General features: G+C 40.4%; 1 protein-coding gene across 1 annotated transcript in view; it reads right to left on the bottom strand.

The window, feature by feature from the left end:
• The window catches only part of plcb4b (phospholipase C, beta 4b), a 93059-nt gene that overhangs the window by 55653 nt on the left and 14846 nt on the right, over positions 1-22560 (bottom strand). Inside the window, exon 3 of the mRNA XM_030047413.1 lies at positions 16678-16747. The gene's annotated coding sequence lies outside the window, so the exon portion shown is untranslated. The remainder of the gene's footprint in view (positions 1-16677; positions 16748-22560) is intronic.

Here is a 22560-nt window from a genome sequence, read left to right as displayed (position 1 = left end):
ATCGGCACAGCATTTCTGCAGGCGCAGCCATTCCCAACTGATTCAAACAGGGAAAAACAATCAGCGCAGCAATTGGTACATTTATAGCCACAGATATGAGACCCTGGAAACCGCAAGCTTTCAGAACATGCTTAGTGTCACTGAGCCCCAGTACGCAACTCCTTCACAAGCCCATTTCAGCCAGACCGTAATTCCTGCTTTGCACCCCCCCACCCCCACCCCCACCCCCAACCCAAAAAAAAAAAAAAAAAAAAAAAAGAAAGCCGAAATAGAGAGTGAATTGTCCGAAGCAGCTGTTGCTCTGACTGCAGATGGCTGGAGGTCAAGGGCTCCACAAAGCTGACAAACTGTAATGGCACCTTACCTTACCATTGAATGGGATGTCATTGCCATAGTTATCATCATCATCATCAAATAGATGATACTTTATGATGTTAGTTTTAATAAGGAGCTATTAGGGTTTTATATGCTGCTAAGAAGATGAGTTGGGTGTAGCTCCATCACTGTTCAAACTAAAAGATCATATGTCATTATTTTTTAATGAATAAGATTTTTAAAAAATCAAGGAAATTTCTCTGGCATTTATACTTTTTTGCAGTCCGCCTATCTAGCTATGTATATACATACATACAAAGATATACATGTAATTATAAATAAAGATTGCATGTGATGTTGAGATTAAATGTGATGTTTGTGAATATATCATTATAGAGTACTATTGTGGAGACATATAAATAATACATAATACATACAAAAGAAAGAAAAAAAGGAAGAGAAAGAAAGAAAGAAAGAAAGAAGAAAGAAAGAAGAAAGAAAGAAAGAAAGAAAGAAAGAAAGAAAGAAAGAAGAAGAAAGAAAAGAAAGAAAAAAAAAGAAAAGAAAAAGAAAGAAAAGAAAATATAATACATATGTTACATACATAATCAAGCAATATATTCCAAGCTCAATTAAAGGTACAATCCACCCTTGAAAAGAAGCCACAAGTGCTGTGTGTGGTGGTGTGTGGAAAACCTGAAACTGAATGAGACAATGCCTTGAGTTGATAGAGCAATCATTAATCTCTTTACAGCTCTCTTCCCGGGTCTCATCGGGGATCTGCATCCCCAGCTCATTTTCCCATGAAGTTTTGATTGCCATCATAGGAGGATTGACAGATGATTAGGAATCTGAATTGGTGAATGTCTGAAAAGAAGTTTTAAATAATAAATGTAGCATCAGGGATAGATCCTTTCAGCCAACAGGTGTCAACTCACTTTTGGGACAGTTAATCCTGCAACCAGAAAACTTTCCAAACAAGTTTGTTTCATCCAGAATAGCAGGAAGACTAAATTGAGGTTTAGTAATAAACAGCAGAATGTCATGTGTGTATAGGGATATCTTATCAGATGTGTCTGTGATGTTGAAATCATGAATATGGAGGTCTGTGTGAATTGACTCTACAAGGCTCAGTGATGGTGCTGGCTCAACAGCCAGCACCATCACTACTACTAATTCACTACTTTCCTCATCTGGCAGTGCGCTGTTAATCTTCCTACATAGTGAAGGTACTCAAAATTTATGGGAATAATTCATGAAATGTTAAGGCTGTTTAAGGGTGAATTAACCCTTTTAACAACTGCAGGTTGTCCATCAATAACACATTCAAAGTTGTCTTTTTTAACCTTTATTTATCCTGACTGGACATGTATGCTCTTTCTCAGGAACACACTGAGCTACACATACACAGTTATGCATACCTTCACACTGGGAGCTGCCCAGTACAACCACAGCCAGCAGACCTGCTGCCAGCAACTGAACAGCTCCACTGGAGCAGTTGGAGAATTGTATAAGGGCACCTTGAGCGAGGCAAAAGCATTATTCATTCATCTTCGCCACCCGGATTTTTTCTGCTGGTCTGGGATTGGAACCAGTGATATTTGATTCATAGACCTGTTTTTCTAGTCTTTAGGCATCACAACCAGTGAGTATTGCTAGTACAAATTTAACAATTTAACATGCTTCTTCTACTACTGTACATTATTTGAAACTGGTTAACAGGCTAACTGGATATCCGCACACATCCTGAGTCTGTGATCAATTTCTGATGTTTCAGCCTTGCAAAAAAGATTAATTGCATAACAGGAGGTGCAACTTAACATCTGAAGGTGTTCCATCATATTTTGTGTGTGTCAATGTACTGAGTCTCATTCTACCTTTTAGAGGACATTCATACTGTAGTGCATGTGTGGGGGAGGGACTTCAGAAAGTTCTGTAATTTTTCACAACGAACAATGGCTGTCATTACAATAGGCATTGTTTTTGGATAGATGATGGTCTATTATAATTTAATTACAACATAATTGCTCCTTATAATCATAGATCATCTGTCCCTAATGATTTCTGAGCTTCTGCTGGCCTGTTTCGGACAAAACCTGAGGGAAAGATCGATTCTGACACTTGGATTCAGAATTTAAACCTGGCTGGCCCGTATAGTGCATCACACATATTAATGAATAAATACATACATACATGCATACCCACACAGTTAAACCCAGGGCAGCTTCCACCAATTATGGGAGACGTCATGGTCACTGTTGACTCCTTAGCATTTCATTACTGATATTATATCTATTTCAATATTGTTCTTCACTAAAACACAATGAACTGTTTCAAGTTCACAGTCCCTGAATCATTTTCAATAATCTAGAAGTAAGTTTATGTGTTACAGCTTGCACACATAATAATGCAGAATCACAATTTTAAATACTATTATGTATTGCTCTACATTAACATTGTTGTGATTAGTCTGGCTTTATATAAATACTGGCAGGCACAGTATAGTAGTAGTAGTAGTAGTAGTAGTTTTATTTTATAGTGTCTGCTTACTAGTCAGATACATGATGCTGTGAAAAATAATGGCTAACACAGCAGCTCAAGTGTGCAGACTAACTGATTAGTAAAGCTGGAAAGAGTTTATGTGGAAAGAGAAATGTTTTCAAGGTGTTATTCATCAAGCAAAGTGGGAAGAGGCAGCCTTCTGAACATAGCCTTCAATGTACATTTTGTGTGTTCAATAGAACAGGTTTTTGTGGTGTTATGTAATTCTGTCTACAGTTCTCTACTGTTATTTCATGGGATTTTTTTAAAATCTCATTTTAGTGCAAAGTGTCTTTGAATACTGAGACAACTGCTATACCAATAAAATGTATGATTGTTATTATTATTATATTTCAATTTTTTAATTATTATTATCAAGTATGCATATAGTATTCTCTTTAATATCCATATTATATAAAGTCCATATTTTTCTGCCTATTTTAATGCACATGCAGGACACACCACAGTCACTTTACGACATCACTTTTGCGTCCTGGTCTATAATTTGAACCACACATATGACAATTGTCATCATGCTCTACCCTAGTTGTCTAACATAATATTTGTCTTGTCTTCGAGCAGAGACAAAATGGAAATGAAGGCAAATACACACAGTTCCAATTTTCTACATACTGGAGGTTCCAAACTATTTACCAAGAGAACAACACACGGGAAGACATCTGGCTGCCGTGGGCAAAAAAAACATTTGGGGGGGCTCTTGCATTTTGCCATTAATAGATTAATGCAGACCCTTTAAGATTTTATGTCACCCTCTGAACAAAATTGCACTTTATTTCTTTTTATCTTCCATTCTTTGAGGGATTTTTATTTATTTATTTATTTATTCATTCATTCATTTTTTTTTTTTTAATTTATTTGGTGCTTTTGTAGAAATTTTATGTTTTGTTTTTGTTTTTCACATTTTTGTTTATTTAATCATAACAAAAAATAGGTTTCAAAGGGCTAATTGAGCTTTACATAAGTAACTTAAGTAAATATGATTGGTTGTGGGAGCTCTATATTGAGGAAAGTGGGACCCTAGGAGCTGCGCCTAATCTGCCAAGTGGGCCTGATGGCTCTGATCAGCACAGTATGATAACAATGTAATACCAGACGTACAGCTAGAAATCCTAAGACACATCTAGATATTCAGTACACACTACATCATTGTATGCATGCCCAAAAGACACACTCATCCCAGTTCTTAAAGGGTTGCTTATCTTAAGCCACACTGCACTCTTTCTTCAAGTGTCTGGTCTTTCACAATGCCATCGTTCTTGCAGTGTTCTCTTCCACTCTCACAGTTGGGGACAGGGCAGTCCTAAAAATTCAGGCCGTCTCAGGACACACACGCACCTAGAGTGATTCTTTGTTAACTAAAACAAATCCACTCCTATTTAGAACGATTTTCTTCATGCCCATCATATTCAAACTCAAATAGGGACCCTCATCTGCTGTTTACCTGATCTTGCGATCTCCTCTTAAGATAGTTTACGCAAAGAGTGCAGTGTTCTGTCGTATCTAGAGAATGGTGAGGTCCTAGAGTGCAAAACAAATCATATAGTTTGAAATACAAACTGATGACTAGTCATGCATTGATTATACTATAGAGCTACATGTTAGGCTATCATGCTGCTGCTGATGATGACTCTTGATCACAATTGTTGATCACAATGAATTTACTATTTTCAATTATACCAGTCATATTAGACAGATATAAAAACTGCAATATGCATGGTTAACTGGTTAATTGAGACAGATAACTGAAAAAAAAAAAATAAAAATAAAAAAATCAGAAGTATTACATCTGATTAAGAATCTCATTTTGTCAAATCCCAAATTGAACAAACAAAGCAAATTATACTACCCTGATGACTTGTCACACACTGTTTATGGGGTGTACCATTAGCACCACAATATCCATATTCCTTCCTTTCTTTAAGACATGGCATTCCAACTAAATGACTTCTGGATACTGACAGACACTGAGTATTTCTCATGCACCAATTATACACTGTCATCTCCCAAACCGTAATCAGGCATTATCTCATTTCAAGATGTCATGTTTTAAAACTACTCACATTCAGATACTGGCGTATCGATTACTTGCACTCATTATTATTTATACTGGTTATTCAGTTGTTTACACTGTTTAGTCTGTTGTTGTACATTCTGTTTTATCTAGCTATTCTAAATTGCACTCATTACTATTTAGCTCCTGTTTTTTAGCACTAGTTATATAGACCATATCATACCAGTTATATAGACTATATTTATGTATAATATTTATATTTATATATACCTAAACGGTCCCACAATTCCATCTCTGCTGTAATCTGGAAGCCAAGCAACGACATTTCGTTGCCAAAATCTCACTGCTGTGTTTTTTTGTGCAATGACAATAAAAAGAAGTCTAACTTACCATTTGATATACAGCACCACACAACTATACACACACATACGAAAACAATAAAATGTCAACAAAGAATTGTGTTTGTGTCTAACTGGTATCGTATGTGTGTAAGTAAAGTCTACAAATGTTTTTGTTTGACTGCCTTTCTCCCATCTGTCTTTTTCTGTGCTAAATGTAGTTGTTCTCTCCTAAAAGAAGTAGCCAAAGCTAGTACGCACATACACACACGCAAGCACACATGCACACACACATGGGCATTGTCCCAGCACTGAGCAGGAGAAGCTGGGGGGAGCTAGGAGGAGAGAAGAGAGAAGGAGATGGGAAGCAAGGTAGAGGCCAGAGGGAGCAGGTCCCTGGAGACAGAACAATACACTGTGAGTGATGCTTCAGAGGCCCTATTATGTGTGTGCGTGTATGTGTGTGCATGTGTGGGACAGAGAGAAAGAGAATATGTTGCTAAGAGTTCTGTTTTCCCTATCTAGGCTAAAACATTGCAACATATGCAAAACTCAGAATAAGCAGAACTAGGTGGCATGTTTCCACTACTCAGAGAGAAAGAGAGGGGGGCAGAGAGAGAAAGGTGTGTACTACTTATGCAGAACACACCTCAGGTCTGTTGGTTTAGTTAAACAGTCCTTTTTATGACCTCCGGAAAGAACAGCCACTAACCAGGATACACAGAAACAAAGACACACAAGGATTTTTAGGTTTCTGCTGAATCCCTCTGCTCACTTTGAAACTCCTACAGAGGGAGCCAATTTTGATTCTAGATCACAGATGGACAACAGCATTGTGGTAGCAACATGTTTGTTCAATTGCATTAACATAAATTAGATTGCACCAAGCCCTATCAGATGGAATCCAATAAGCGTGAGGGTTAATGTTTGCCTACGCTTTGACCTGCTGCTTGCTGCACACTCCTTATGTTGTGAGACGCAAAGAAATATCATAAAAATACTACTGTTTACACTGGGCAAAAGTAGCCTTTAATTTACCGAGAGACCTCAGCAAGGGATCCAGTTTTTTTATGACACCCAGAAGACCTCTGGTCTCTATACAAACAACATAAATGGCAGTGAAATCAATGTTTCTGTCTCCTACACCTGTTTTTATATTTAATTTAGTCACTTGACAACAGGGTGTTGGAGGAGAGGGGGCAGTGATCACTGAGTAAACACATACTTACCTGAACAAGGATGAAGATCCGGTGTGGTGTGTGTGTGTGTGTGTGTGTGTGTGTGTGTGTGTGTGTGTGTGTGTGTATGTGTGTAATTGTCCATATTCATGTCTATGTCCATATCTGTATCTGCTTTTGTAACTTTGTGTAGGCATGTGAATTTGTGCGTGAATGAATCCATATGCATCTATCGGTGTGTTTTTAAAGACATTTTCCTATTTACCCCTAGTGCAGCATATCTATGCAGATAGTGTCATGTGATTTAGTGAATTTTCAGTTTGTTGTGATCTCACCTGTCTCTGGGTGGGTATTGTTTTGTTTTGTGGAGCTCAAATTGAAAATAATCAACAGTAACAAGCCTTTCTAAGAACAATGACATGGATGCCTAACAAATTCCACAGCCCTTCGCGGATGTGTGATTAAGACTTTCGTTGGGAACTATTTCCTGTCAAAGGACAACTGGAATGGAAAACTGGAAAACTGTATCTATCCACCTATATTATTTACTTGTTGGGCTATCTGGATAGATAGAATGCACTAGTGGTAAGTGGGAAAATATCTTTTTTTGTGGGGTGAACTTTAACCTGTTATAAGAACACCAACGAATGATTTATTCCTGTGGTATTACTGTATGAATGTTCAGTGGAAAATGTTAGCCTACTATAAAGGTTAGACAAGGAGATTGCCAGTTCAAATTTCAAGACTGGATGGAAAAAAAAACTGGGCACTGAAAATGCAGGAGCAACAGCCTTTCCTCCAGCAGCGACCACTGGAATGCTCTTGAGCAAGGCATGCAACTCAGCGTAAACATCTGCTCCAGTGGAACTGCTAACTGGCTAACAGTAGATTGTGGCAGTCTATCTGGAAACTAACAGGCGTGAATGCATGGAACTAATAGAAAAGAGCAAGTAAGCATTGTGGTGAATCACATTCAGTGCATATGTCCTTCAAAAATGTATTGTTGGAGAATTAGGAAAGGGTGTTTGGTCAGGACACAACTCAAAAGAATGAATGGACTGCAGCTGGACTGGAAAATGCTACTAAGACCTCATAAACAAAGGAAGCTTTGTCCATATTGGTCTTTTTCTTCTGGCTCCTGAATTACGAACTTCTTCTCTGCAACATGATAGTTTCAGCAGTCAGTGCAGCGGGTTTTGAAAAAGACATTTTTCAGTCAACATGCTGTCGCTCATTCTCCTTTTTTTTTTTTTTTTTTTTTACAGAGCTCAAGCCCTGTCGTTCTTGCTATTATAGCATAACCTCAAGGCATTACACTGTCTCTCATTCAATATTCCACAAGTCACGTCTGTCTTTCCCAGCTAAGAAAGCTTGAAATGCTTGACAAGCAAGTATAGGGCTTAGGAGATTATACCAAGTTCGTTTTTTCCTCTTCAGTGTTCTTACAAGTTTTATTCTTAACATTTGAGGTTTAATATTTACAGTTGACCAGTTTTATTAACAAATTTGAATTAAACTTTTGCAGAACAAATGTAAAGTTAAAACCACTGGCTACTGGATACGAGGGGAAAAAACTTTCTCATGTCCGACCCTAAAAAATAAATCAAACTGGCTGAGATATGCTGTTCTTGGGCTGGAAGTACAAAAGTCTGTAATCACCATTTGTTTCTCTGGGACTGAGGCTAAGGAAGTATTATGCTGCTGGAGGGAAGAATGTCTTTTTCCAGGCCAAATGACCCTCTTCTACCCTCTTCTTTGCCTTTTATAGTTGAGGATCACCCCGCTCACTCACGCTCCTCGGTTCCGGGTTACATAATTAACTTGAGCTTGGTATGGAAACTGGCTGTCTTTCAGTCACACACACTGACTGCAGTACCCAACTGTGGCCCGACAGATCGTTCATGCATGGAAGGTTGTGTGTGTACACGCACTCACTATCATGCACACGCATGAACACATATATAACCATGCACGTGCGCACATACGTAGAGAGAAAGCAGGGCAGTGCTTATTAATTTCCCACACTGAAATACACCAATAGTAGCTCTCTTGTTGAACACAAGACTTTCATAAAGACAGTTTCCAGTGTGTTCTGGTGACTTCTTTTTTTTTTTTTTTCTCCAATAGCTCTTCAAACATCTTTTTGCAAAGAGTACCACCTGGGACCTCAAACACTTTTTCTTCCCTAGTGGACAGTAGAAAGAGGAGTAAATGAGCTCACAAAAACACCACACACACACACACACACACATGCACACACGCACACACACACACGCACACACACACGCACACACACACGCACACACACACGCACGCACACACACACACACACACACACACACACACACACACACACACACACACACACACACACACACACACGTGCACGCATAAACACATACAAGTAGGTATACATACTTAAAGGGTTTTGTATCTAGCTGTCTGCTTCCAGTCTCATCCAAATTGAGTTTTACAAAGGGCTTAACACATGGCCTAATGGATGTAGCATGCACCTTATAAAGGATGAAGTAAAGCTTTTGCCAAATGGTGGCTAATAGAGTGTGTGTGTGCATGCATGTACATCTGAGAGAGAGCAAGAGCTGGCCCAAGGCCCAACCACTACCCTCAGTGAGGAAACAGTGAGGCCTCTCAGAGGGAAAGAGGAGGGGTGTGTGAGTGTGTGTGTGTGTGTGTGTGTGTGTGTGGGTTGGGGGGGTTGTCCCCGGGTTATCAGCATTCAGGATCAGAGGTATTTACAGAGCACTGTATGTGTGTGTGTGTGTGAGTGTGTGTGTGTGTGTGTATACATACTGTATGTGTGTATGTTTAAAGAAGCACTTAGTCAGGGAGTTCCCTGAATGTAATGAGGTAGCAGGGTCAGGCTGACGCATTAGCACACTTAACCCAACCCTGCGACTGGGACATGGCTCTCTGGTGGAAACCTGCCCTGCAAGTCTACTGTAAACTCGCACAGTATCATAATCGCCTTTGTTAGACTGTTAGACTAATGCAATGGGTGCACAAGGAATTTCACTCGGTTAATTTAGCCAGACACATTACGAGAGAATTACAGAGTACAGGACTGACACACTAGGTACACAGCAAAATGCACCAGGGCCTTAACTTTGGTGCTGATATTACACACTGAATGACGGCAGACTAAACATAAGCACACTACAAATATACACTCAAAGCAAAAGAACTACTCCAGTGAAGCATGGCTGGCATAATTGAGTCAGGTATAGCCATTGAGTCATGAACGATGCCTCCGTATGAACATTTCATGTGTATTTTTTTTTAAAGCAGCTGTGGCAGAAGTTCATTTATGTTAGGCTACATATAGCCAGCACTGGTTGCATCTACTTGTGTCAGCATTGGTTCTGATTTAGCTGCATTTTAATTGTGCATCCACAACTGTGATATATCATTAACACCAAAATAACTGAATAACTAATGCAGTAGTTCCCAACCCAGTCCTCAAGGACCCCTTGTACTGCAGGTTTTTGTTCTAACTCAATTAAGGCCCATGCACCTTCATGCACGCCCTGTTCAAGTAGATCTGTTTCAGCCAATCAGCATGAAGCTCTTAGATGGATCAGGCATGAAAGAGAAGAGCTGAAACAAAAACCTTTAAGACAGGCTAATCTAAGTTGAACTGATGGCAAATTTTGAAACAGGGCAGTAAGACAAAGAGTTGCACAGCCTCCTGTTTTGTGTGCATTTCTACAGGATGGCCATATATGTTTTAAATCCTATAGGTTATTTATTATTTAATTATGTGTGTTTTAACAGTCTAAGCATGTTTTTAACCTCATCTTTTCTTTTATACCAATACAGCACTGCCTTGAAGACAAATTTCCCCATGGGGACAATACAGTATATCATATCCTATCGTATTGTATCGTATCGTATCATATGGTATTGTATCGTATTGTATCGTATCGTAACGTAATGTAACGTATTGTATTGTACTGAATTGTATCGCATCGAATGGCATGGCATCGTATCATATCGTACTGCATTGTTCATTCTAAAGAACAAAACATGAACATGAACAAAATCTCAATCACAAAATGCTCACACGTCAGTCCACAATAAGCATGTATAATTTAAACCACATGGAATATATTTAAAAATCACACGCGTGTAACCATAGAGAGACAGGATCATTTCCAGCTATTTTCAGGTTAACAGAGAAAATGCATCAGAATACTGGTATTTATATGGATTAAAAGCCTCTGCAATGACTTTTAAAATGTGAGAAAGTCAGAACTACCTAGTTGAAAGATCTGAAGCATGTCAGTGTGGAGCCTGTGTATAAAATAAGAATGTTTCTGTTCCAAGAGATAGATGACATAAAATCACATCTGAGTCACTTGTGGTGTAGAGTGGGCTTTCATTTTTCCCCATCCCTGTTTTGGTCCTACTTCAGGTAGTAGCACTGAAACTGTTCTTGTCTGAACACAATGAAGTAACTGCAAGCATTAGACCAGTACTCACATTTTCTCCTGAAAGGGTGCCATTTTCCTTGTTGTGTCGACTCATCTGGTGAATTTAGAGGAAGCTCTTTCAGCTATTTGACATTCATTTTACAATCTTTTTGTGGGCATGTGAGGGTAACAGCCATAACCCAATCCAACATAAGGCTTAATCTAATCTTGACATAAATGGATATGTGTTTCATTTGGAGGTGAGAAAGGTAGGTGGAGGGCAAACTGTAAAAGCCTGTTAATTTGGGCTAGGAAGTTGAGTAACTGGCCTAAGATGAGGGATGCCTGCAGACTGAAAACACTAAATTATCCAAAAATTACTCTGTTACATCACACACACTGTGCTGTGCTGTGGTGGGCTGTGCTGAGCCATGCTATGTGTGTGACGGTCTCATTTAGACCAGATTAGGGGGTCGAAGGTTCGGTTCGCCCAGTTACACATACCCAGTGAGGGCTCCTTTGGGCCACGCTTGCCCAAACATGGTCAAAAATACTGAGGGCACACACACACACACACACACACACACACACACACACACACACTGACACACAGACACACACACACACACACACACACACACACACACACACACACACACACACCAAATATTCTAGGAAAGCCGATTGACCTATGTGGAGTGTGTGAGAGGCAGTCCAGTAGCCTCTGAATTCCAGCTGAGAGGTACTAATTTCCCCTCAGATAAACTCAATCCCCCTGGCACTCTTACTGATTGTTAGAGTCAGTTTGAATACCAGTACCTTTTGGGATCATATTGATATCACTCTGCAGGCATCGAGACAGATTAAAGGGATTGGCAGGTTCCAAAATAACAAATTCTCAAACAGAAGAAACTCAGCTTTTTGAGGAGAACATTGTTACATGACGAAACAAATGTATCTGGTATGTACAGATGCAAAATGCAATCAACTGGCATGTACAAATGCCGCATAAACACTTCTATCACATCACAGAATGAGCTCAATTATGACGAGTGTGTGTGTTTATGTCAAATTTCTGGTAAGCATTGAACTGCATCCGGTATCTGCAATACAGGCTTGCATATGTATGATCCCCTGGGGTGCATGTCCAGAGAAAAAGCCCACCCTCCCTTCTTAATGCTGCCATGCCAGAGAAAGGAGGGATAACCAGAGAATGAAGGAGAGAAAGAGAGAGAGTTAGAAATAGAAGGGTGACATTGAGATAGAGGACTGGGAATGCAGAAGACAGAAGGGATGGGGTGGGGGGTGTAGGGGGATTGGGGGGGCATCCAAAAATATGGGATTTCTCCCATTGCCCAAATAAGTACCTATTAAAAGAGAACTTGTGCCCTGCTGAACTGCCGATAAAGCAGCCAGGAGAATGGAGCATGTTTTTCCAGCCGTGGAAATAGAACATGTCCATATAGAGAGGGGAGCTGTGGAGTTGAAGAGAGCGGGGGGGGGGGGCAGGGGTTAAACACTTCCCAGAATGGGAGCTTTTCACTGGGGTAGACCCCAAGCCAGAGCCCCAGCCCACTGCCACAGTCTGGGGGGTCAACTTAAGAGGATGATTAAGAGCGCACATGGCTGAATTGTTGCCATCGGAATTATAACCTTTAAATAAGCTCAGCATTGAAGTGCAGTGTTTACTGGTGTGTGAAAACAATTACAGATGAGTGACTAGTGACTCTGCATCATGATCTAAAACTTCACTTGGCATTACTCTTTGCTAGGTGATGCCTCTGTCTTCCAACTAAAAAGACAGACAAGGAGGGAGAAAAACAGAGAGACAGACAGGAAAACCTGTCTTGACAAACAAACACCCCACAGATGTTGCTCCTCTCTGACACCACTGGTCTCCATGGCAACCCTGCCGGCCAGTAATAGCCTCTTGCTTGCCTGGTTGCAGTCGCGTCACGCAGATACACACACACATATAAAAAGACACACACACACACGCACACACAGACAAACAGACACAGACACATTAGAGCTTCTGAATGGGATCCCAGTGTGTATTTATAGAGATGGTGGGACTCACTAGCCCACTCAGACCGCCCACCCCCTAAGGCCTCACCAGGGAACATACAGCTCTAAACACAGCCCATCTATTCCAATCATCAACCCCGGCCACACACACTCACACACACACAAACAGATCCACAGAGGGCCTCGAATCTAGTAAACAAGCCCTGTAATCAGCAATAACAACAGATAGCTGGAAATTATACATTAGAGCTGGCTTATGATGTTGCTCTCCCGGGTGCATGTGAAAAGGACCGGATGATTCGTCTGGTTAATATTAAGATGTATGGCCATTTGGACATGGAAAATGCAGCTTCTCTCTCGCTATACACTCAGCTACATCATGAATACAGAGGACAGCTTCCTGCAATCGATGCTTGGGTGTTCCCATATTCAGAATCCACGCAATACATGGTCAGTCCTGAGTGGATGAACTTTCAGGCTGTTGTCACCAGATGTGCTCAGCATGAGCACACACATTGCTTGAATAGTTATACATGGATTGTTTTTTAGATTTTTTTTTAGAAGTGAATTCATTATATTGGGTATGGATGTGTGTGTGTGTGTGTGTGTGTGTATGTATATATGTATATATATATATATATATACATATATACACACCACACACACACACACACACACACACACACCCATATATATATGGGTGTGTGTGTGTGTGTGTGTGTGTATATATGTATACACACACACACACCCATATATATATGGGTGTGTGTGTGTGTGTGTGTGTGTGTGTGTGTGTAGTTTTGTACCAAAATGTGATATCCATTTTTTGGAATGCAAGAACACTGTGGCTTAATGTTGAAGTTAGGAGTCATAAGATTTTTTTTCTTTTTCTTTTTTTTTTTCTGAGAACAGATTCCTTTATGGTTTTTCAAAATGTCCCTGATGAATTTCAGGCTAATGGTTCAATGGAAAGGATAAAAAGCATAGGACTTAGCGGGCCCCCATGTCTAGTTCTCATTTTAATTCTAAAGGATGAACAAAAGACTACTTGGAACTACAGCTGCACACATGTTTGAATAAAGTATTTCAAACAGGTTATTAAATATAACATGAGAGAGCATTTTTTGGAATGAAATTATTCATTTTCAGGTGAGTGCAGATGAGATACTGACACTGTGTTAAGTGGGTAAAAACATCTAATGTATTCTATCCTGACATGAACAAGGTCATTGAATGTAGGGTCATGGATCACAGTAATAGTCCTTGAAATCACCAATAGAGTGAGGAAAATAAATTCTACTGTTAGGCCCATTTCATTACAAACTGTGCAATACAACTTCTACCAATCACATCAGTCCAGCTGAGAACTTAGACGTTGAGGGACAAGTTTACAAAGGATTGTGCGGCTCTTGTGGACACTAAACCTGCACGAATAAGACAAAAAGAAAACCGCCCAATTCACAAAGCACCTGCAAAGGGTGAAACACAACCCTAACTGCACGTTCATACAATTGGTGCAAAATTAGCCCTTACTATGCAAATGAGCTACACACAGTTAGCATGAAATTATTAGCATCTTCAAAGAGATGGTGGTAATTGAAGCGAATTTATAACGTCCGGACTTTCCAGTGATCATGGCAGCAGTGGCAGGCAAAGGCAATATCATGTCAGGTGTGCTCGAGAATGCATATTTCAAAGGAGAATATCACTTTTTGATTTAACCAAAATTCTTCGCAGATACAGGTTTCCAGGTCAAACAATTCTTGCTATACTTGACAACATCAAGGATGACGTTTTGCCTGCCTACTGTGTTCTTGGAGCAAAGGCGACATTTATATTTTGCGACAAGGAAAACTGCAGTCAGACGCAAAACAAGGGCCAATTGCACTCAGCTGCAAAACTTGTGGGCGTGTTTGCACTATAATATCATTAGTGTAATATCTTTTGTGAATTGATCCTTGAGACAGAGCAGATAGCATTTAAAAGTGATGTGCAATTCATGGTGCCTCAGCGGCCACAGCCCATTTTTGTGAATTCCTCCTATATGCAGAAACATTCATTCTAATCACTTGAGCTGTTTGATGAATTGGGCACCTCTCCAAACTCTCTAGGAAACAGCAGGGGAACCTGTCTAAACCAGTCATCAACTTGCTGCTCTTTGCTACAATCTAAACCCTTGAGCTTGCATGTTTTAAAAGTATTTCTAATAGACTACAGCAGCTTCATTTCTATAGATTAATGAAACTCTCACTAAATTGGTCACCATTTGAAAAATGGCAACACAAAATTATTGCTAGCATTAAGACAGAACTCATGACAAAACAAACCTTACTATAGTAATGAATACTGCTATCCTGTCAAAGCCTTGTGACTCGAACTGCAATTAATTTCAATGATTCTTCTATTTTCACTTCAGCTGAAGGATTAGCCTTGATGGTACACTGTTGGTGACGAAAACTCCTCTTTGGTTTTTGATACCCTTTCAAAACCCACTGGACAGACTCAAAAAGCATTTGAGAGGGCCCACAAACAAGACTGTTTTTCTTTGTTCCTGAGAAGCTGTCATTTTTTCACCCGTGTGTAATATGTAACAGTACATACTACACGCAATTGTTGTAGTACTATAGTAAAAATCCGAACACTTTTAAAGATATAACTCCCTCTGGAACATAGAAAGATGATGGTGGTGTTGATATATAGCTGGTAAGTGTCAAGTAGGAACTTGATGCTCGGAACTTTGAATGGTGACGCGATGCGGACAATATATATCATTCAGTGGATACTTTTATCCAAAGCCCCTTACAATACCATGAGTATCACTCGTGCTTATCAAAGCTCAATGACATTGAGCTACATTGAGGAGACCTATCAAACCCCTAGCCATTCTTAAGTGTATTTTTTTCTTACTGACTAAATGAAATGGGAGATTTAATGGGAGAAAAGTTCAATTAGCGTTGTCCTCTGTAAGGTCACTGTAAGCTCTGAGTCAGTCTTCAACCACACCACACTATTTCTGCACAAAATCTCACAACATTACAGTATGACATGATGTACTGTAAATGCCTGAGAAAGTTGGCCTGTGCAATCTGGACAGTGTGGTCCTCTATTTTCTCCATTTTCTTTTTTTCTCTAATATTTAAGAACAGCAATCATTACATAAAAACTCACCACAGAATGGTAGCTGAGTGTTTGAATATTGTGGTGGCATTTATACTCCATATAATGTAGCTACAGTTGGATTTGCATTTGGATCTCTGGACTTGGATGTTGAATTTTATACCCAAGAGACAAGACATTGTCTGTTTTGTGTTGTCTGTTCTATCATTGTCTGTTTTTGTGTTTCCACTTGACTTATAAATTATTTTGATTTAATCTCAACTTTAATTTTTGAAATGTTGATTGCAACATCATGTCAGTATTGCCAATCGGACTCACACATTTACACTGTCTAGACTCTCTGGCCAAGATAGAGAAACACCAAAAGCAGTCCTCTAATTATATTCACAGGTTGTATTATTTCTATGCTATCATGTTCTCTTTATACGTTTGATCTCACAAAATGACACAAACTGACAAGAAATTATGTTTTATTGTATTCTGTGTTACCACATCTGATGTTTCTATCTAATCAAGGCCATCTGGACAGACATAATAGTCATAATTTTACAGTAATACATACAGTATCACACCTTCCTCTACCATATTGTAAGGTGAAAGCAATATGCCACTCTAGGTTGTCTAAGTCAGGCTGTAAAAGCTGGATAAAACCTTAGTTTTTTATAGGAGGTGAATACGAGATTGTATATTGTACTTACCAAGAGACAGACGAAGGGACAGAAAACTGAGGGGAGAGGGAACACTGGTGGAGGACAGCACTGGACCACTCTAAAACAAGAGAGAAAGACAGAGACAGAGGAAGAGAGGAAAAAAGAAAAGCGAGGAATAAAAAGAAGCACAAAGACAGAAATGCGGGTTATTAAGTATAATTTGCACCCATCCAATGTGCTGCTGAGCTTTTCGCTCAGCTTCGTCTGTAATAATACTTGTCATTACAGAGGATGACTTTGATGCCTTCAGGGGAGACAGTGACACACAAACACACACACAACCGTGTGCACACACCAGGGTGTAATCAGACCCCCCGTCCCCCCATTGCTCCTCATCCTATTTGGCTTGTGCTGAATTTTAATCATACCTCTGGCTTCTGCTAAATAAACTTTTAATAGGGAGCTGCTTCCCATAAGAAAGCCTGCCTTAGTCAGAGGGACCAGTGGAAATGAGCTGGCAAATTAGACAAATGGCACCACCTCCGCATCTGCTCTGCTGTAGCTTTTCAGAGGTAGGTATGTCGCTCACGATAAGAGCGTCTGCAAAATGCTTAAAATGTAAAATGTGAAGTGAAGAGAGGATCAAATGGGCAGAAAAAAGCAGAGAGAAGGATGGATGGGATGGGAGGAGGGTTATCTTAACTTTAAAGGGTTGAGTTCTGTAAGACGTTCCAAATTAAAGACAAGACAAATTCTATCATGATCAAAGGTCGATTTGGGACTTCCTGCGCTTGACCACAAACCAATGAAATTACATGGCTGTGCAGGAGATTTATTTTTTGGAATAGAAATTCTAACACATGTACACTGTACACTGGTGGAGACAGTGATTGTGGATGACATCATCCCAGCTAAATCTTCCCATTTCCAGTATAAACCGTATAAATTAATAATTTGTAGTTTAGCCTTTATCTGCACAGTCACATTACAAAATAAACTGCAATCAGCCCAGGACACATTGTAGCTACATCTAGGTTGACCGTATCTCATAAATGATTAACACTGATTATTGAATGTTATTTATGAAGGCCTATTGTTGCCTTTCTACTGGGCCTATTTTTAATGAGATGAAAAACGTGATGACTTACATTACACTCCATCAGTGTCTCTTAACCTTGCCCAACATATTGGTAGCTACCCAGTTGCTATACACTCTCAGATTCCCTGTAAACAATGTGAAAAGCACATGGGAACCTTCTCTGTCCCTTACTCAGACATACACGTAGCCCATTGGCCACCTATTAGGTACTTTTCCAGGGGTTGAATAGATGAAAGGAGTGTGTAATCATCAAACAATGGTTTACAGTCAGCTCACAATGCCTCTCAGCTACTCACTGTGAATTATTTATATGCATGTTCACTGATTGTACAGCTTAAACAAAAGGGAGCAATGCTGCTTTTATGTTTTCGCCCTATATACAGTATGCTGAAAATTTTTCGCAAAAGGGCAGCATGGTGCCACAATCAAGTTGTCTACAAAGACTAATAAGGTCTTTAGCTGCACTCAGCCAACTTTAATGGACCACAGGAGCTTGTTTGGCATATAGATGATAGGCCCTCACATTAAATTATTACTTATGTAGTAAGGTAATTACACTAAAAATTCATTAAAACCAGCAGCTGATTCCAGGAATCAGTAACTGAGTAATTTTCACTGTCGGGTAATCCATCTGTGACCCATGCAACACAGACAGCCTATTCTGTCTTTGGAGTCATCTGCCCCCTCTTCACTTCTCTCTCCTCTCTAGCTCTTATTCTGTCTCTCCCATCCTTGCTCTCATTCCTCTCCTCTCCATGTGGATGGGCCTCTCCCATCGTGGCTGCTTGTGTGGATTGAATGTTCTACATGTCAAGTGGCCTCACTGGCCGAGGGCTGTTCACAAGCCTCTTCAGCCAGGGGAGAGCATCAGAGCTGACTGCTCTGCACCAAAAAAGGGAAGCCATGTCACATATAGACTCATATTGATGCTCTTCTTTTGGTGGGAAGGTGGCACAAGGCCATAGATAGATAGATAGATACACTATATTGCCAAAAGTATTTGCTCATCTATCCAAATCATTGAATTCAGGTGTTCCAATCACTTCCATAACCACAGGTGTATAAAATCAAGCACCTAGGCATGCAGACTACTTCTACAAACATTTGTGAAAGAATGGGTCGCTCTCAGGAGCTCAGTGAATTCCAGCATGGTGCTGTAATAGTAATGTAACAGGATGCCACTGTGCAGTAAGTCCGGTTGTGAAACTTCCTCGCTACTAAATATTCCACAATCAACTGTTAGTGGTACTATAACAAAGTAGAAGCGATTGGGAACGACAGCAACTCAGCCACGGAGTGGTAGGCCACATAAAATCACAGAGCGGGGTCAGCGGATGCTGAGACGCATAGTGCGCAGAGGACGCCAACTTTCTGCAGAGTCAATAGCTTGAGACCTTTAAACTTCATGTGATCTTCAGATTAGCTCAAGAGCAGTGCGTAGAGAGCTTCATGGAATGGGTTTCCATGGCCGAGCAGCTGCATCCAAGCCTTACATCACCAAGCACAATGCAAAGCATCGGATGCAGCGGTGTAAAGCACGCCACCACTGGACTCTAGAGCAGTGGACACGTGTTCTCTGCAGTGACGAGTCACGCTTCTCCGTCTGGCAATCTGATGGACGAGTCTGGGTTTGGTGGTTGCCAAGACAACGGTACTTGTCTGACTGCAATGTGCCAAGTGTAAAGTTTGGTGGAGGGGGGATTATGGTGTGGGGTTGTTTTTCGGACGTTGGGCTTGGCCCCTTAGTTCCAGTGAAAGGAACTCTTAATGCTTCAGCATACAAAGACATTTTGGACAATTTCATGCTCCCAACCTTGTGGGAACAGTTTGGAGATGGCCCTTCCTGTTCCAACACGACTGCGCACCAGTGCACAAAGCAAGGTCCATAAAGACATGGATAAGCGAGTTTGGTGTGGAAGAACTTGACTGGCCTGCACAGAGTCCTGACCTCAACCCAAGAGAACACCTTTGGGATGAATTAGAGCGGAGACTGCGAGCCAGGCCTTCTTGTCCAACATCAGTGTTTGACCTCACAAATGCACTTCTGGAAGAATGGTCAAAAATTCCCATAAACACACTCCTAAACCTTGTGGAAAGCCTTCCTAGAAGAGTTGAAGCTGTTATAGCTGCAAAGGATGGGCCCACATCATATTAAATCCTATGGTTTAAGAATGGGATGTCACTCATGTTCATATGTGTGTGAAGGCAGCCGAGCGAATACTTTTGGCAATATAGTGTAGATAGATAGATAGATAGATAGATAGGCAGACAGACAGACAGATAGATTAGATGTTATTTCAACTGCCTGTCATTACTGCCACTGTCACATTTTGAGTGAAGAGCTCATCAGTAATAGTATTTTTTAAATTCATGTTTAGTTACAGCAATGCAGTCTCATAGTGCATCAGCTGCATCACCTTTAAACACCAGTGTGCTTTGCTTGCTCTTTCTGTTAAAATATTCACTGCTTTTGTATTTATTTATTTATTTTATTTCCCATTCAGAGATTTAGCTAAATCAGGGTGAATTCAAACAGCATTTCATGCTTTGTGCATCAACTGATGGCTTGCCACCTGCTGGCAACATTCAACATGAAAATGCATTTTTTTCTCCATCACTGCATCACTGTAACAGCACTTTAATTTAATCTTGCAGGGATTCTTCATAAATATTTGTAAATTTTAATGTGCAAAACTTGATTTTTTGATGTTGCTTTAGACAAGGCACATCATATCTGTTGTGTTGGTGCCATCCCTCCAATTTCCTGCTGTAGACAAAAAAAATCAGGGCCAGGGACACGTTAGTTACCACAGGCATATAGACCACATCATAGTTTTAGATTAACTGCAAACAAAACAACTACATTTGAAGAGTAAGCAGTCTTTTGTGGCTGCTAAATAGAAACATAGAAAAAGAATGCCACAGAAGAGAGCACATATGTTAGAAATGCAAGAATGGAAATTCTCAAAAAGCACTATGGCCAGTGCTGTCTAGTGATTAATACACCAAATCAAACAAAGCACGGATGTACTTCACTACCTGAAATTCTCTCTTCCTGTGTGTGTGATATTTTTAGATGGTGCTATTCCAAGTAACATCCAGCCATTCGGTAATAATTCCCTTGATTAGGGCAACAGGTAAGAGGCTGGTAATCTCACCCCTGCCTGCCAGAGGATTTAAATGACACAAACAGTGGCAGCTTCACCATCATCACTCAACCAATGACAGCTCCACGGGGAAAACACACAGGGGTGCTGATTAAAAGGACAGCTCTATTAACACACACACATACACACATGCACAGATGCATGCGCAGATGCTTTTTTGTTATAAAATCACACACACACATTCTCACACAAACTGCATCAAAGGATGAAAACATGGAATGTGACATTAACCATATTACCTGGAGTAGCCTCATCTAACACACATAAAGAAACACACTCAGACTCACGGACAAACACACAAAGTTTAGAAGGGAAATCGCTGGGTAGAATATGTCAGTGTCTACCCAAGCCAAGCCAGCTCCTCAGTGTGGGAGAGCTCATCGATGCCATGGGCGACATCTGTCACACTAGAATAACATTCATGCCATTCTGATGTCAACTATCTCCCATTTGTTCCTCTGAGAACCACTGTGTGGGGACGAGACAAGACAAGACAAGACAAGACAGAACCAGCTTCCTCATTGGATGAACTCTCTGAGAAAACCCCGCCCCTCTGGCCATCGCGCAGCTGTGTCTCAAAGGGCAGCGGGGCTTCTGAGAAGATTGCAGTAGGGGTCACCATATTGTAAAGTGCTCGCAAAAATGCAGGCCTATGGCCAGGGACCTGAAACAGTGAGATCTGAGAAAAAAAGCACCATGATTCTGACACTCTATCTCCTTTTAACATTATTCTCTTCCCTAATTGTGGATAACAAGTGTTTGTTGAAGGGGCTGAATTGATGTACATAGCACCATATGCCTCAATTGATTATGCTCAGAGGGAAAAAACTAGACTGAAAACTTAAGATCCATAACAGGCCTTCGGCTTGATCAGGCTAGCTACAGCAGTATCCTGTTTGAAGTAAACTGGTGTTGACTTTGCTGAGATGCTGCAGAAAACATGTTAATATCTGTTAATATCTTCTATAGTTCTTGTTTTGGAGATGTATGGCTGACTTGAATTTGGAATTGTTTTAATCTACCCAAAAAGCTCTAGCATCCTTTTTTTCTTTTTTTGAGAAGAGCATAAGCTGTTCGCCTTTGTTAGCACAATTTCATTAATGCTAGTGTAAATAAATTTGTGTAAATGTTTAGGTAGCACTTTTCACAATGTTACATGTGCCATAGCAGAATAAAATTCAAAAAACCATAGGTACTCCTCTGATTTCTCACCATGTCCAAAGCTCTGATATATGGCTCCAATACAATAGTAGCACCCTCTCTCTCTGTCTGTCTCTGGTAAAACTCTTGCACAGCACCCATTGCAAGAAACATATTGAAAAATATAACCATTGCGAACCAGCAGAATAGTGTTGGCTGGAAAGAAGTGGATGATTCGAAAGCACACTGCTTCATGCTGCCTTCTCAGGAGAACGTGGGTGAAATTGGAATAGGAGAGAGCCTGAGAGAAGCACAGAATGAGAGAGGAAGTGAGAAAGGCAGACAAAGAGCAAGAGAGAGAGAGAGAGAGAGTGAGAGAGAGAGAGAGAGAGAGGGGGGTGGGGGGGGTGTACACACACCAAAACAATTCATATACTTTGACTTTTCAATTTTTTCTTTTCTCTGTGGTGCTGTCAGGAGCCAGCTCCCTGGGGGGTGAGAGCGAGAAGGAACGAGAGAGAGCTG

The sequence above is a fragment of the Myripristis murdjan genome, chromosome 24 (genome assembly GCF_902150065.1).
Source record: "Myripristis murdjan chromosome 24, fMyrMur1.1, whole genome shotgun sequence".
Lineage (NCBI taxonomy): Eukaryota > Metazoa > Chordata > Actinopteri > Holocentriformes > Holocentridae > Myripristis > Myripristis murdjan.
This window is presented reverse-complemented; position numbering and strand designations above follow the sequence as displayed.